This window comes from Chinchilla lanigera, unplaced genomic scaffold (genome assembly GCF_000276665.1).
Source record: "Chinchilla lanigera isolate Chin_1 unplaced genomic scaffold, ChiLan1.0 scaffold00024, whole genome shotgun sequence".
Lineage (NCBI taxonomy): Eukaryota > Metazoa > Chordata > Mammalia > Rodentia > Chinchillidae > Chinchilla > Chinchilla lanigera.
In genome coordinates, this window is record NW_004955425.1 from 1,624,213 (window position 1) to 1,642,533 (window position 18,321).

General features: G+C 43.6%; 1 pseudogene; it reads right to left on the reverse strand.

Annotated features, from left to right (window-relative positions):
- Positions 1–348: 348 nt before the first annotated feature.
- Positions 349–769, reverse strand: LOC106148616 (annotated as a pseudogene).
- Positions 770–18,321: the final 17,552 nt, after the last annotated feature.

The following is an 18,321-nucleotide window of genomic DNA, read 5'->3' on the forward strand; positions in this document are numbered from 1 at the left end:
CTGGGAACTATAAGACGTCTCTCTGAAAATAAGTGAGTGAAAGGAGCAGCACTTAAGAAATGGGTAGCTGGGAGTGGACTTTTTTTTGGATGTTTGAACTACAACTTTATTCTGATTCTAAAGGAAAAGGAACAGGAATGACAATATCAAGCAAGATTTCACCAGTGAGTGCCTGTAACAGTCTTCTATTTGAAAATGGGAAAGGAAACAACTGTGTTCCAAACAGTTAAACATGCAGGTCCAAAAAAATGCCATATTCACATGTTGAAGACCATTCATCTCCTGCTGCGCTGCCAAGATGAAGCCCCTGTCTGCTTGGCTAGGCGGTAAAATGGGACACAGGCGGCCTCACAACACCACAGGGCGGCTCTTATGGAGCCAGACTTCTGACACCGGGATCCTGCTTTGCTTCCTCTCCATCCGCATCTGGAGACCCATAGTCTGAGCAACCTCTAAATCAGGCTCCTACTGCACTGCCAAGGCTGGGTGCATGCCTCTGGTGCCGGAGCAGGCATGGGGACAAACTCCACACTCAGGTCTCAGGTGGGCTGTCTGGAGCAGAGGGAGGGTTTCTCAAAGTTGCAGCTATTTTGCACAGAAATATCATAGTACTGAAGATTCTTCTTTCGGTGAGAGACAGTAGATCTTGCCTTCACCTTCCTATCCTTAACGTTCACTTTGTTGCCAATAGGTTGTGGTCACACACGCACAGCTCTCTATGCCAGTGGGGCACAGTCCCACAGGTAACTCTAGATGTTGCATGGAGCATGGTAACAGCACGTAGTCTGGGGGTGGTGGCCGCGGGCAGCCCACTTCTCCTGGCCCTCCCTGCTCTACACCGGGTTGCCATGGAACTTGAGTGGGTGCGGCTCCACGCTCAGCGTGGCTTCTTACTTCTTGAACTGGCCTATCAAGTGCTGCTTCACGTACGTGGTCTTCCCAGTGCTACTGTCCCCCCCACCAGCATGAGCTTCCACCAGACCTGTGGCTCCCTCCACGCAGCCATGACAGCAGCCCTGCAGGAAAGGCGACAGCGGGGAGGGTGGGGAAGAGGGCTGAAGGGAGCAGGTAGGGTGGCGCCGCAGCCTGGGATGGGGCACGGGCGGCTCCCTGGAGCTCCACCCACTGCTGTCTCCCTGGTGCCTGGCTGTCTCCCCCGGCCCCCCGCCGCCGTCACCCCGGGTGCCCCGCCACCCACTGTGCCCAGCCCTGCCGCTAGGGAATGGGCTCTAGGTCGTAGACTCTGGACAGAGAAGGCACAAGAGCCTGAGAAAAGGCAAGGACTGGCAAGCACCACGGCGTGGTGGGAAAGCACGGAGATAAATGTGCTTGGCCGAAAGGGCTGGGGCTGCAGTGAATTTGAGATGATGTAGGTTGGAGAAAGTAGCCCTTTGTTCTCTATGGAATAGGGAGACAGATTAAAGTTTGTCTTTACCTAGAAGCAATGTAGTGAGAGCAGAGGGCTAGAAAGCTTGGCCAGGATGCTTTAGAAGAGAAATTTTAAAAAGTCATTGTAGAAAAACAGGTGAAAAGAGAAAACCCCTTGGGCAGGGGCAGGGTGGTAGGCCCAATCTGATTAGATGTGCGGGGAGGAAGGCAGCCCTAGCTCTTCTGAGGAAGCTGTCTTGGGGGCCTTGGAGTGCAGAAGAGTCTCCTGACTGGGCCAGCTGGGCCTTCGTTGTCCAGCTGAGGAACAGTGGCTCACTGCTTATGGGAATGACCCACCAGACAGTGCTGAGCACAATAGGCTCTTGGTGCCGCCTAAGCAATGCCGGGGTGTAACATCTGTGGCTGCTTGCTTCTAGTTGTTTGTTTTGTAGTCAGCAGTGACAGCCAAGTCTGAAAGTCAGTGGGCGTGTTTTTTATTTGGCTCAACCAGTGGGTTTCTGATTCTCCGTGGGAAATCCAATTTTCAGAATTTCAATTACTCTTTCATTAGACAGGACTCTTGTTTTTATGGACTTATTTTGAAGAGTTAGCACCCGAACAATGATGCTTTCTGAGCAGTCAAAATGGTGAATCAAGAGGGCACACCAAAGTTTATCTATTATGAAGAAACATCTTCCTCAAGGACTTCCTACCTCAGATCCTATTTACTATTACTTTGCACACAGTTCTAATCAATTTCCCTTCTTGTGTCCTAGCTCACAGAACAATGGAGGGCTGTTTCAGTTGCCTTCTCACTGCTGAGACACAACGCCCAACACACACAATTCCAAGGAGGAGAGGTTTGCTTTGGCTCACAGTTACATCCACGGTTGGCCGACTGGAGGTTCGAATGGCACCGTGGAAGGGTCTGGCAGAGGAAAGCTGTGCACAGCATGCAGCCAGGAAACAGGGAGATGTGAGGGAGCAGGGAGGGAGATAAACCTTTCAGGGTCACTGCCCCAGTGACCCACCTCGAATCCGGCCCCACCTCCTGACAGCAAGTCAGCCGTAGCATCCCAGTAATTCAGTCCTCTTCCAAAAGCGCTGCCAGTGAACACAGAAGGCCTTTGGGGGACATTCTTGATCCAAACCATGACAAGAATTGAAAAGGGTTAGTGTGTACTAAAAGAGTGAGTGTGTGTGTGTGATGGCGGTGACGGTCACACTGACAACAGTGAAATGCAATGGTTATTAATCAGAAAGGGACGAGATAATGCAATTTTAAAATCCTACAAAAGCATACCCACCTCGCAGCACTGAGTGTCCAAAAATCCAAATAACCCACGGAGACATTTCTGCCTGGTTGAATGAAAGAGTTTCACAATGGTAATATTAAATTATGATGAGAAGTTTAAGTAATTTTTTCAGATACTCTTTACTGAAACTAGGAGGGACATAAAACTTTTCAGGGTGATTTCAGTCTTTATGATTTCAGTAATAAGCTCAAATGCCTTTAAGAGCCAGCAGGTAATGTCAATTAAGGAAGTGAACCAGATGTATATAATAGAAGGTAGCATGTCCAAAGACATGGGAATTCAATTTAAAAATACTGTCAGTGCCAGCTGATACACATATGCCAGCTGCATTCCGCCACTAGGCTGCCACTTTGAGATTCCTGGTTTAAGCGTTGGACGGGTTTTGGAAAGTCCTAAATGAGGGGGAGTTTGCTTCCTAAATGCAGATAACTTGGTCCTAAGTAATAAATATTTTGCAGGGCCTGCTTAACAGAGAAAGTGTCTACCTTTTTGTTGTTTGTGAGGCCAGGAAGCAGACTGCTGAGCAGAGGCATGCATGAGTCATTTTTCGTCAGAGGTCTCAGATTTAGAAGATATTGACAATCAGCATTGGAGAGTTTTTCCATTAATTTCTGGCTTCTGAGCAAACTAGCAAACGAACCTCAAATTTTATAAAGAGCAACTATAAACATGAGCATTCCTTTCTCTAGAGAAATCCTGCTTTCTAAGAAGTCAATTATTTCTGTCTTTAAATCATCTTACAGATTGCACTGAATATCAGTTACTAAATTGCATTCAGAGTACATTTGCTTTGGGCAATTAAGAATTGCCGGAGAATTGAATATCTCTTAGTAGATTCTTTGCTGTATGTGGGGAGTCCAAGAAACCTCTGCCAGAAGAGCTCACAGCCACGGTTAAGATTTCTTTTCACTGTCAGCAGTCCTAAAGCTGTGCTTCATATTGATTTTCATGTGAATTTGTTTTCACAAAACCAGTATGTGTGTGGCGGGATATGATAAGGCCTTCCTAAAAGAAAGAACAACATTCTATAGTCTGACATACTTTGAAAAATCCTTGGGCCTAAATTCCAGCTGGAAATGTGTTTAGATTTAGGGCTAAAAAAGACTGAGACTTGGTAAACAAGCAAATGAACGCAAAACTGAACCCTAAGAAGAATTGCACATTTAATAAATGGCAACCTGTTTTGGAAAAGAGACGCTTTTATTTAAACACTGTCCTAGCCAAGTGACCTGGGAGGAAGGGCTTTGCAGTGGGGCCCTGAGCAGACCACATGAGGTAGGGCTTTGAACTGCAATGGATCTTTTCAGTGACCACTAAATTAACCCTTTATCAAAATGGTACCAGCATCTGAAAGAAGGTTTTCACAGTGAAAAGAGGATTTATTTGGAAAAACTGGTTGAATCTGTTATGTAACTCTGAAGAATTTTCCCCTTTAGGTCAACATTTCTGGTGTTTGAGCTAACCTTGCAGTGCCTTAAAACAGAAGAATTTGACTTAGTCTCATTCCTTTTTGATCTTCATGTTTTAAGAGGTCACAGAATTGTTGAAATGTCATACACGTTTTTAATTTACACGTATGTATATTATCCTTCTCACTGTGCTTTCGGTGATAACAGTGCAACCTTGTACCAATAGCAGCCACTAGGTTTATCAACAGCTGTTTGTCTGTGTTCATTGTGGCTTCAAATTAGGAATGAGTCAAAATGGATAAACCCAAGACTTGTAGCTTTGGCAGCATTCTTGTTTGCCATTAATTAATCAAGAGGAGGGTGGTTTTCTATTTTGGGTCACAACTCATTTTCCATCCTCTGTGAGGATGCAAGGGAGGGGTGATGATTACCGAGGGCTGCAGACAATCCTTGCTCTGCATCTATGGTACCTAACGGTTACTGAGTGCTGACTGTGTGCAAGCACTCAGTGAGGCTACAGAAATTCACAAGTGAGCAGAAGCAGGTACAATCCCTGCCTTCACAAAGCTCACAGTTTGGTGGGAGAACGAGGCATTACTTAGACACTCCTGCATAATAACTGTTTAATTATAAGCTGGCATGAAAGTCAAGAAGGAAAAGCTACTGGTGCTGGGATAGTTCCGCAGGGAACCTGACAGTTTGAGGGTCTTGGCAGGTTGATCTGAAGGATGATACCAAGAAAAACCAGGTCACCAGGTGAACGAGTTGAGGATGGTCTGGGCAAAGGGAACAGCGATACAGGAGTACTTGGCTGCATGGAAAACTCCCTCTTCATTATGGAAACAGTTTTCTTATCCATGGAAGTACCACGGTTCATAACTTCTCCCAAACTCCTGCCTGTCATCGAAGAGCATTTCAAAAGTTATCTCTTTTATGAACCTTTCTTTTTTTTTTTGGTTTTTCTCCGGTACCTTATGAACCTTTCTTTGAATCCTTTTAGTCAGAATTACTCTGTCCTCTGCTAAAACTTGGTTCAGATGACTGATATAAAAATATGGAGATTCTGTTCTTTCAATCTGAGAGGAAGAATATACCTACAAAGCTAGGCTGTCTGAGTTAAAATCCTGACTCAGCTGTTTATTTGTTGTGTGACTTTGGGAATTGCTTAACATTTCTGCATTTCAGTTTAGCATTTGTAAGATGGAAATATTAATAATACCTTCCTCATGGGTTTGACAGGAGGGTTGAGGGAGTTTATATATATATACCATGCCTAGCTCAGTGACTGGCACACAGTGAAACCCAGCTAAAGGGATATATGCTCATTAGTTCTGAACATGTTCATTTCCTAATTAGTTTTGCCCAAGTGCTCAGAACTGGTGAGAGTCCAGTCAGGAACCCCACCCATATTTATGAATATTTAGCTCAGTGTTCATCCTGGATAATCAGATTACTTTTAACCACAGTGCCTCTTGAACTTTATATACATTTTAAGAATGTAGAAATCCTGTCAAAATGCAGATTCTGCTTCAGTTGGTCATAGGCAGGGCCTGAACGTCTGCATTTCTAATAAGTTCCCGGGCGATGCCATGTAGCTGGGCTGTATGTTGAGGCATGAAGATCTGTTCCATCCTTAGTGAGCTCTCTGAGGCTATGTAAGTCTCTGGGGGAGAGACAGGAGCCCAGGGCAGGAGGGACTCATTCCATAGTGCCTGCTTGGGCTCTGTTCATGGTCTGCTTTCCTCTCTGTCTGACCCGGTCTCTTCCGGCAGTAGCTACTTAATCAATGTGGGCTGGCTGTCAATGGGCTACCAATAATGGTTTAGCTCTTGAGGACTCTATCAGTTAAGATGCTCTAAAGGGAAGGCACCAGCAAGCGAAAAGATATTTATTTTAAGGGACCTTAAGGCAGGTCGGTGGCTGGAAATTCAGAAGAAGATTGATAATAAAGTCTCTAGTTTGGAATTTGTTGGGCAATCCAACAGGCTAGAAAGTCAGGTAGAGTTCCTTCTTTCCAGGAAAACTTAGTGTTTGCTTCTAAGTTCTTCCACTGATTGGATGAAGCCCTCTTACATCATATATATATATATATATATATATTTGGTACCAGGAATCGAACTCAGGACCTTGAGCTTGCCAGGCAGGTGCTTATGCTGCTGAGCTATATCCCCCTCCTACATTATAGAGAATAATATGTTTTACTTAAAATTAACTGATTATAGATGCAAAATACCAGCACAGTGGCATCTACACTAGTATTTGGCCAAACAATTGGACACCATAGGTCAGCCAAGTGGACACATAAAATTAACTGGAGACACAAGAGCCAAAGAATATCAGAGACCCCTGCAGTGAGCCCCAATCTCCTGCCAGTGTTACAGCGCACTGTGAGAGGGAAAGAAGGAAAGAGCAAGAGACAAAATGGCGGTACAGCAGAGATCTGGGATGACCAGTTGTTCACAAGGAACAGAAGGCCACAAGGCAGCCAGAACCTTGGCATCTATTGATTGAGGAGGGGATTATCGATGACTCAGAGGGCAGCAGTGGTCTTATGCTAAGTAGGATCTTGCCCTGGAGTGTCTTTAGTCTGAGTAGTCTTAGTCTTAGTGGTTTCTGTCTTAGTGGGTGGGAGAGGATGGCCCATCCCTAAAGAGATAATGGGAAATCTCAAAAAGGTCAGACCAATATTCTCAAGTGCCGTTTATCCCTTTGGGAAGTATGTAAAAATAACCATTGTGAATTTGTGGTCTCCAACATAGAACATGGCCTGTTCTATAGTCTCAAATCATACCTACCATGTCCATGTATGAACAAATCCCTGCCGCTCACCTCTCTTCTGGGGCAGAAATGCCATAGATCTGAGTCCCACATTAGAGCTTAAGGGTGCCAGTAATATTTGAGAGTTGTCTGTGATGGTGGTTTGTGTTGTCATGCCTACCTGGAGTCCCGTCAACCAACTCTTTTGGCTAGGTTTCTAAGTCCAAGATAAAGTCACTCCAATTCAAACAGCTACCTGCCTTGGAGGGCCAAGCTCAGAGTTGAGAATTAATATCCTGTTTATGTGGTGCCACACCACCAGGGATGAATAGTTCTTTATAGGAGGTCTTGGATAGCTGCTAAGACCCCTGCTGTGGTCCTGACCAAGTCTGGCCACAGAGAATAGAGGTAAAAAAAATGCTTCACATTTCTTTGGGAAATGCCCAATGGACACACACCACACTGTGGGATGGTAGCAGTAGGTACATTCAAGTTTTCACATTTATCAGCTTCCCCAGGGAACTTTCCAGTATGTGATTTATTTTATATTCAGTATCGTTTGGTAGGATAAGCAGGATGCAGACAGTTGATATCCAGTTTTCCCTGACTTGATGAAATGATACTGCAGTGGCAAGCAGAAACACTGAAATGGCACCCAGGCTTTGGAGGCAGACTTATTTATGTCTCCAGGCACTGATCAGGATCACTCCCAAAATATTAGGCCCTGATCTCTGGTGGTCTAGGGCTTATACTAGATAAGCAAGCAGGAAGTACAGAGGCAGAATGGCTTGTCAATTGGTTTATACAGTGTGCATCACAGTGACCAGCCATTTCTAAGAGACGAGAGCAGCCAGATCTGGAACAGGAACTATTACCTGGGCAACTAACAAACTGAAGTATACTGGCTGAGCAGGGGCATTTCCTGCTACAATACCATCTCCTGGTGCAATCACCCTGGGTTGAATGGCACATAGCAAAGTATATGATTATGAAATCTGATGGACTTGAGCTTCAATTCCTCTCTAACTCTTACTAGCTGAGAGATCCTTAACAAGTTACTGCAACTCAGTTTCCACGTGTGTAGTGACCACCTGGAACATTTGCAGTAAGGATCGCTGTTGTATAGCTCAGTGTCTGCTCTCTAGTGTGTGCCTTAAAAATGACAAGGACTTTGTGTCTGCTGTGGACACGCCTTGAGTGTGCTCCCCCGCACCCTTCTGTGGTGACACTCACCCACAGCCCTCCACGAGGTGCCAGGGTTTGTACTGTGACCTGCCCTTCAGTCACAGCAAATTGGAAAGTCACCTGACAGGACAGATTTGACTCCTTTCCTGGGGATTTGGAAATGGGAACTGAGGGACTGAGCAGTTGAGCAGTAGGGGAAGAGCTGGAGGGTTGTGGGGTCTTGGTGACCAAAGCAACTGTATGACTATCACGTGCAGGGGTAGTGACAGGGAAGCCCTTCGGTGAAGGAAAAGGGAAATATGAGTACAGGCACACGGGCACAGGACGTTCATAAAGCCGGGTGGATTCTTCCCTGCTCTTGGATTCCATGGGAACTATGTTTTTTTGGTAAGTTCGCCTCCCTTTTCTCAGGCCCATGTGAATAGGTACTGCTCCTTGTAATGAGATCAGTGAGAACCAAACACGAAGAAAAGGGTCTTCTGAGAGATAAAAGCAGTTACTGAACTTAAGGCCCAGGCAAGGCACATGCTCTGCTGCCTCGTCTGGCAAATACAGTTAGAACAGTGCCTGGTCTTGGGCTGCTGACAGGGAGTCTGTGAGGCAGGTTGGGCAAGAAAGTGTGTTCCGGAGGAAGGCGTGAGGCTAACCCTGTCGGACGTTTTCCCTCACTGATTTCTGCTTCCTCCAAAGTTCTATACAGCTCCTCTCCCGGGCTCAGCTCAGAGTCGTGAGAATGCCTTTGCTGTCTTCCTTCCTGAGTTGGGCAGTGGTCCTTAGTGACTTCCCTGACTCCTCTGAAGGAGAAGGATGAATTGTAAGGGCTCTGGTTCCACTTAATTAGAACCCAGTGAAATAATGTGTCTCGGAATCAGGTTTCTCTAAATTTATGGTGCTGGCTGTGAACCAAAGCAGGTAATAATCTGAGACCTGAGCACGAAGACAAATTAGGGGACATCTGGGGAATGCCCCTTGAGTACTGCAGAGCAGCCAGTCTGCGTTTAGAGCTCACCATGGGCCTCACAGGCTGGAGTGTTAAAGAAAGCCTGGCTATATGCTCAGACTTGGCTCTCACCTGGGCCAGAATGTCAAGCATCTTGAGAGGGTCGGCCAGAACTGTGCTTCCAAAATTTGAGGGCATCAAAGGGCTAGCTACATCGGAGTCACAGGGGCGCTTTTGCCCATACAGATTCCTGACTTCCCTTCTGATTCAGAATATATGGGATGAAGCCTTGAAAACTCGAGTTTTAACAAATACCAGATGGTTCTGATAATAAGCCATACTTATGTCAGTCTAAGATTCTCTGAAACGGTTCCACAGCAAACACATTGCAAGGAAATTTCTACAGTTTAATCCCCACCCTCAAAATAGACACTGTTAATAAGTTGAGTTGCATTCTCCTCAAAATTCACGTAAAGAATCCCAACTCCTATTACTTCAGAATATGACCTTATTTACAAATATGGCGTTGCAGGTATAATTAGTCAGGATGAGGTTGCATGGAGTAGAACAAGCCTCTTATCAAATATGACTGGTGACCATATAAGAAAGGGGAAATTTGGACAGAGAGCTGGGCCTAGACAGTGGGAAGCTGAGGTAAAGAGACACAGAGAATGCAAAGACCACATGAATTTTGTTGCCACAGCCAAGCAACATCTGGTGCCCCTAAAAACTGGAAGAGGTAAGGAAGCATCTTCCCCCATAGGTTTCAGGAAACCATGGCCCTTCCAACACCTTGATTTCAAACTTCTAACCTCCAGAGCTGTGTAACGATAAATTTTTATTGTTCAAAGCCACATTTTGTGATACTGTGTTATGCTATTCCTAGGAAAGTAATATAGATGCTTTTAATTTTTTAGTTTATGTCAGCTATTTTCCACTCTTTGAGTTGCTCCTTCGAGTTGTGCATCCTCTTGGTTGTGAGATGAAGAATCCATGAGGTCTGGGTATAGTCGCTGGGAGTTTCTTTGTGGCTAGGTTGGAGTGGGGTGTTAAACAAGCAGGCAATACTCATTCCCCTGAGGAATGTAACAGTGTCCTATGAAGACAACAAGGGTCTAAGCCTTAATGAAGGAAAGGCAGGTTACTTCTCCCTTTTATCCCCCCTTATGAATTTGACCAGACACTTTTAGAGGCCAACTATCTTTCAGTGCTTTCTGATTCTTTAGATTTGAAGTTAGTGATTGTAGATAGAGAAGGCGATCTTCTGTCTTGGACCAGGTAAATACATAGCACAATGGTTAGAAGCAAGAGCTCCAAATTACTAGCCTTTGGATCCTGCTGGCTGTGTAGTTTTGGCTACATTCCTGGTCCAAGGGTCCTCACACTTGAGCATGCATCAGAATTACCAGGAGAGCTTGTTAAAAATGGATCGCTCTGCCCTTAGAGTTTCTGATTCATAGGTCTAGGGTAGGGCCTGAGGAATTTCATTTCTAACAAATTTCTAGATTATCTCGATGTTGCTGGTCCCACCACTAAAAGGGTGTTTGTGGTGTTTCCAAGTTATAGAATTGTGAGGCTACAGTGAGGTGATGACTGGGAAGGGCTTAGCACGTTGCTCTCTGAGGAGCTCAGCAAACAGTGATCTCTCCTGGTATTGGTATCGATTGAAGCCCTTTTCTATGCTTGACTTGCTGTTTCCCCGGGATATTTTCAAGTTAGAAAATATTCAAAGACAACTCTAGATGGGGTGTAGAGAAATGTTACCTTCCTTTCAGTTTGTAGAAAAGTAAATTATTCTTCTGAAACTTAGGGACAGCTATTGCTGTGCTGCGCTTATGTTTCCCATCTACACCAGGCCTGGGTGAGGCTTGTGGTAAAGATGGACCAGAAGACAAGAGAAGGTATGTTTTACCTTCCAGGTCATCATATAAGAGCTCCAAATGTCATGCTGAGGAGTTTGTGGGCACTGTTGTTGCCGGGCCTGCAGCTGTCAGCCTCTGCTGCTCCATGCCAGACTGCCCATTTATTCAAGAAACACTCTGTGGCCCGAGACCTTTCCCACACTCCAGCTAAACACAGTGATCGTCTTGCTGTACTGATGTCAAGTGCCGAGGTCTTTTCAGAAGCCGCTGTACGTGTTTGCTCTGCCTCTCCTCCGGTCTGGGCTGAGTGTAGACATACAGTCTGTTAATGGATCGGTCTTCCTAACCCAATATGACATCCTGGCACCGAGACTTCTCATTAGCTTGGTCCTTGGGATTCCTGCTTCAGAAACAAGACAGTTCATGTCAGTAAATAGTTCTTTGTCTCTGGGATTCTGGCCCCATCTGAGGAGTGGGGCTCTGCTTGGGAGCTGCTGTCTTGTTGCTAAGATTCTTGGAGTCTATCCAAATGCACATTTCCCAGGATGGTGGAGAATAGTTTCGATGATTACAAAGCTCTGAAAATATATATGCTGGTTTCAGACCAACACCACTTAAAAAATAACCTTAATTACCAAGAGGATATTTTTGATTTTGTTTTGACTTTTGTGATGATGGTAGCTTCCTTTGTCAAAGTAATATTTCTTCCCCTAGAAGATATATTCCTGTGAGAAGACACATTTGCAGAACAGTCTGTCTTGGAAGTCAAATTGAAAAGGCCAAAATGAAATCAAAGGGGGCAATTACTGTGTATAGCATATTACTCATTAAATTCAAGTACATTAGAGTTAGGAATATGTTTTGAATATGTTAGGACTATGTTTGCTTGGTACCAGTAAAAGTGGGGCTTGCTTTTTCATAACCTACTAACCTGTCCTTATTTTATGGGGTAATACTAGCTAGAAAGTTTTTTTTGAGGCCGGGTGTGGTGGCGCACGCCTGCAATCCCAGCACTCGGGAGGCTGAGGCAGGAGGATCATTGTGAGTTCGAGGCCAGCGTGGGCTACAAAATGAGCTCAGGACCAGCCTGAACTGCATAGCGAGACCCTGCCTCAAAAAGACAAAAACAAAACAAAACAAAAGTTTTTTTGAAACTAGGCTTTATAGAGTTGAACACAATCTTTACTAGACAACTCAGCAGCCATACTACTGAGCATTTACCCAAATAAGTTGAAAATTTATGTTCATGAAAAATCTGCACTTAAATTTTTATGGCAGTTTTATTTATTGTCAAAAGTTGGAAACAACCACGATATTCATCAATAGGTGAATGGATAAATAAACCATAGTAAATAAACCATCCTGACGACGGAATATTGTTCAGTGATAAGAGAAATGAGCCGTCAAGCCAAAAAAGACGCTGGGGAACCTTAAGTGTGTGTTTCCACTGCCCTAAAAAGGCTACATGTTGTTTGGTTCCAACTACATGACATTCTGGAAAAGACAAACGATAAAGACAATGAGCAAGTGAGTGGTTGCCACAGAATAGGGGCTGGGCACGAACAGGCGGAGCACAGAGGATGTTCAGGGCAGTGAAGTCATGAATTCTGCAGCGTGACACCGTAATGACAGATAAGCAGGCTGATCAAACAGTATAGTAAATATTAAAATTTTAATAAAACTTTCTACAGTAAAAGTCACATTACCAAGAATGTCTGCATTAGTGCATTTAAAACAAGAGGGTGGGAACATTTTGAGGAGAATAAAAGGCCATGTGTCTTTTATTATAATACAATATTTACCAGTCAGAGTATTTTTCTGATCACATCGTACTAACCATTTATGGCAGTTTCCAATCAAATAAAAACATTGTGGCATGTCCTCATCTAACTTATTCACCGATCCAGCACTGTGCAGCTTCTGGCTCTTCCCCAGTGTAAAAATGACCATGAAAGGCAAACGTTTTGAATCAGTTTAGGACATGGGGTAGTTGTGACAGCACAGCTAAAAAGCCTCATGAAAGAGGACTTCCGGAACTGCTTTAGAAAGGAGCAAGAGCGACTGAGTGTGGTGGCACAAACCTGTAATCCCAGCACTTGGGAGGCTGAGGCAGGAGAACTGCTGAAAGTCTGAGGTCGACCTGGGTTACACAGTGAGGTTAGGATCAGCCTGAACTGCATAGTGAGACCCAGTCTCAAGAAAAGAAAACAAAAGAAAAAAAAAAGGACAGGAGCAATGGGACAAAAATCTTATGAATTAAGCTGGGTTTTCTTAATTAGGAGATTTTAACCATTAGCAGACTACAGACTAATTCCTAATTTCCTAATTAAGAGAACCCAGCTTAATTCATATGACTTTTTGTATTTTATTTCCAATAAAATCTATGAGCATGTAATACGTACCAGACATCATGCACGCCACATACTGACAATAATCTACGGCATTTGTTCACAGAGGGGCGTCACAGTGTTGTTGATTTTTCGTGGTACTTGTTTATGATATGTAATAATTCGTTTGTTTTGGGGAATTGGTACAGATATACCACATCTGGGTGAGTTGTTATAAAGAAGCTCAGTGTTCTACCAGGTTGAAACAATGGGAAACATCCCCAAAGGGTGCTGTGGGACAGGTCTCAAGTGGGAACAAAGTCAGAGGCCAAGAGTCTTTTAATCCACAGGCCAAAGGACAGCAGTTTGCAGAGCTCAGGAACTTTTGCACATGGAAGTACAGCCAAAGAAACCTTTGCTGATGTTAGGCATAATAGCAATATTGAGGAACAAACTATGAAGCAGAACTCAGGCTTTAAGAAACAACCCATTTATTCACTTTTATAAATAAAAGTTAAACAGCTTGAGTACCCTGCCCTCACTCCTTAGGTAGAGGAGAGATCCAGTATTAGTTATTAGCAGGGCTCCCCCTCCGCAAGAGTCCTCGTCCTGGGAACACAAAGGCAAGGCCTCGTGCGAGATCCACTGTTGCCTTGTTCTCTTTGCTTCCTTGGTGGTGTGTGGCATGTGATCTCTGTCATCTGCCTGACGCTGCTTCTTGGACTCGAATTCCAACCTCCCCGGTCTTGCTCTCCCTCGTAGACTTTAAGCCCTCTATTGGCACAGGTTGGCCACAGGGACCCTCTTCATGATGCCAGGCCACTCACTGCGCTTAGTGTCCAGCCTTCAGAGGCATGTGGCAGTCACCTCCCACTCAAGGTCAGGGCTCTGTGGGAAACTGCATGGGAGAAGGGTGAGGCCTCCTATTTCTCACATAGCCCGATATCCCTTACCTCTTTCCAATTCACTTTCTATAGGAACCCTCTCTTGCTTCAAGAATCCAGGTGCATTGCAAGAAAAAATGTCCAACATCACTGGCCATTTGAGACATGCAAATTAAAACAACACCGAGATTCCACCTCACTCCAGAAAGAATGGCTATCAAGAAATCAACCGATACCAAATGTGGGAGAAGCTGCAGGGGGGAAAAAGGAAGACTTTTTCACCGTTGGTGGGACTGTAGATTGTTATGACCAATATAGACTCAGCATGGCGATTCCTTAAAAAATTAAACCCAGAGGTTCCATTTGACCCAGCTATCCCCCTTCTTGTTATCTTCCCCAAAGAGTTAAAAGCATCGTACCACAGTGATATATGCACATCCATGTTAACAGCAGCACAGTTTGTAATAGCTAAATCTTGGGAACAGCCCAGATACCCATCAACTGATGAATGAATAAAGAAAATGTGGCTTTTGCATACAATAGAGTACTACTCTGCCATAAAGAAGGATAAATGTGAGACATTTTTAGGTAAATGTTTTCACCCTGAGACCACAGCCTTAAGTGAAACAAATTGGACACACATGTTTAAGTATTGCATTGTTTCTCTTGTGTGAGAGAACAAAAGGATAAATAAGGACCAAAATGCAAGATAGATATTGGGATTAGGAAGAAAATGTTTAAATGGGAAGGGGAACATGGAACGGGAAAGGGAGAGGAAGGAAGAGAAAAGGGAAAAAAGAATAGAAGGACAGAAAATGGAAATAAAACTTTTGTAAATGAGGAGGGGAAGGAGGGTTGAAAGGAGGGGAGGAGAATGGGGGAAAAGAAGAATCAAGATATATCACATGTAGGTGCAAATTCCCTATGATGATTGTGACCATTATGTGTATCCAAAGTGTAAATTACTTTTAAAAAAAGAATCTACATCCATTGTAAATTACTATGGCCAATTATGGAAAACAGTATGGAAGTTACTAAAAAAATAAAAACAGAACTATAATATGATCAAGCAGTTCCATTGCTGGGTGTATATCCACAGGAAATGAAATCTGTCTGTTGAGGAGACCTCTGCACTACCATGTTTATTGCAGTAGTATTCCAGATAGCCAAGCAATGGAAATAACCTAAGTGCCCATCAACTGATGAATGGATAAAGAAATGTGGTACATACATACAGTGGAAGACTATTCAGTCATAAAAAGGATGAAATCCTGTCGTCTGTAACAACTTAGACAGAACTAGAGATTAAGCGAAATAAGCCAGGCATAGAAAGACAACCAGCATATAATCTCCCTCATTCATGGAATATAGACAATTTTGATCTCATAAAAGAGTGGTGGTTACCAAAGGCAGGGGAGGGGACAGACAAGGGAGCGATCAGAGGGGTTGGTCAATGCGTACTAAGTTAGAGTGAGACAGGAGTGAGAAATTCTGGTGTTCTGTTGCACAGCTGGGTGATTTAGACAGTGGTCATATACTGCATATTTCAAAAAGCCAGAAGAAAGGACTTTAAATGTTTTCATCAACATTTGAGGAGATTGATATGTCTGACCTTATTTAAACATTATACAGCATATACATGTATTAAAACCTCACTTGGTATCCCATAAATAGGTATAATTTTATACCATAAATTATTTATTATTTTAAATAATCAGGTACAATTTTTATGTTTTTGTGTATCAGTAAAAATATATCTAAATTATAAAAACAAAACAGAGTCTACTTCCATCTTGCACTAGCTCTGTTCATTCTCAACCTGGGCTAGGCTTTAAGTGCAAAGGATTCACATCTTTCGCTTTGGTGCAAGAGAATCTTGGGCTTCACCTGGTAAAGGGACAAGGGAGGAAGGAGTAAGGAAAAGAAAATTCACTTCTTTCCTGAGAAGCCCCCACAAAAAAGTTCCCCAGTTGGGTTAGCCCGCCACACCAGAATTGCTAGTGATGAGGAATTTAACCACCTTTATTTTAGAAATAAAACCACCTTTCGAAAACCGTGTATCAGTTCATGCCTTCAGCCGCTGGGCTCTGGGCTTTCAGAAGATGCCCCACAGAGTCAAGCATCAGGAGTGGAGTCTTACTGGAGTAGGGGTGAATTCAAAGTCGGCACAAAAGATTAAAACCCAGTGCAGCCAAGATTCCCCATGACTCTGCATGAGGAAAGTGGCCCTCTGCCAAATTCTCAGTCCAGCACAGAAATATTTTTTTAACATCAGGGGCTCATCGAGCGCCAGAACAATTGATTGGCATGCATTTAGAGGTCACAGTGGGTGAAAAGTACCTACATATATAACTGTCACCTTTAATTCATGCGATGCTCTCTCTAGAAAGACGCCAGGGGACCCATCTCAGGGAGGGGCAGTAGAGCTTTCTTTCCACGTTCCCAGGGGCCGTGTGTTCATGCTGCACTACCCGATGGAGTCAAAGCACCATTGCGATTGCTCTTCCTCTGTTTCCCACGCTTTACCTCTCTCTGACCTCATCTCCAGTGTCCCAGGGGCATACATTTTGCTTGGAGTGTGAAGCTGGCCCTGGGCAGTCAGCTTTTTTCCTGGTCTCTGACTTTTGGGGTAGCCTTCTCTTGCGTCACTCCTAGTGGGTCCTGCTGGGATTGTTGTCGTTGTTGCTGGTTTTTGTTTTGTCAAATAAGACCAAGTGTCTCTCATTCAGATTGGAATGGTTTGGGTCATTGATGCTTTTGGGTAAGTTGACTTTGGCCCAGGCCACCTGTGAGGCAGTGGTGTTTTGTGGCTGGTGATGACAGCTGGAAGGGCTCTCCTGCTTGGCTCAAATGTTCCAGGGAGCTCTCTGGCCCAGTCTCCTGGGGCCATTCTTGTCATCCCTTTGAGAGACTGAAACTCTTCCACATGTTTCCACAAGCTTCTGCCCTTCTCTGCTGAGCACAGTTTCTTAGGCCCACAGAAACAGCCTGCTGGAAGATAAAATAGGTAAAATTCTTGAAGACATAAGTGTAGGCAAGGACTCTGACTAGAACTCCAGTAGCACCAGAAATAATACCAAGCATCAACAAATGAGATCATATCAAGTTAAAAAGCTGCACATCAAAGGAAACAACCAACAGAGTGAAGAGGCGACCTGCAGAATGGCAAAAAAGATTTGCCAGCTGTTCCTCAACTAGGTTATACAAAGAATTTAACAACTTTCTAACAACTAGACTATATAAAGAACTTAAAAAATTAGACCCTCCCAATAAAAGACCCAATCACAAAATGGGCAACTAAAACGAATAAACACTTCTCAGAAGAAATACAAATAGCCTGCAAATACACGAAAAAAATGTTCACCGCTGGTCATTAGAGAAATGCAAATTAAAACAGCACTGAGAATCCATCTTACTTCAGAAAGAATGGCTATCATGGAAAAATCAAATAATAACAAATACTGATGAGGCTGTGGGGAAAAAGGAATCCTTTTACACTATTGGTGGAAATATAAACTAGTACAACCTCTGTGGAAAACAGTATGGAGATTCTTCAAAAAAACTCCAACTAGAAATTCCATTTGACTCAGCTATTCCCCTTCTAGATATCGTCCTAAAAGAGTGAAGGTTATTGTATTATGGTGATCCATGCATATGGTTTATAGCAGCACAATTCATAATAGTTAAATCTTGGAAATGACCCATATGCCCATCAATCGATGAATGGATAAAGAAAATAAGTTATTTACACACAACAGAGTACTACTGTGCCATAAAGAGATAAACTTGAGGCATTTGTAGATAAATGGATGCACCTTGGGAACATAACGTTAAGTGAAATAAATCAGACACACAAGTTTAAATGCTGCATGGTTTCTCTTATATGAAAAACCCAAACTAGATAATAGGAAGTAGGGAAATCTTTTCAAATGGGAAGGGGACAAGAGGTGGAGGGAAGGAGGAGAAAGGGGAGGGGAAAAATAATTGAATAAAAAAATGGAGAGACATTTTACAAGCAGAAAGGCGACCAAGAGTTGGGAAGAGCAGGGAGGGAAGAGAGGGACGGGGACGAAAGGAGAAAAAAAAAGAATCAAGCTGTGTTATGTACATGTACCAACTCCCCATGATAAATGTAAACATTCTACACTGCAAATATATACTAATAAAAGAAACAAAAATGTACATTATATATACCTAAATAAATGTGATGAACAAATAAAAAAAGCAAGAAAAAAAGTTCTGAGACTCGAGTTGTAAGTAATAACCTGAATAG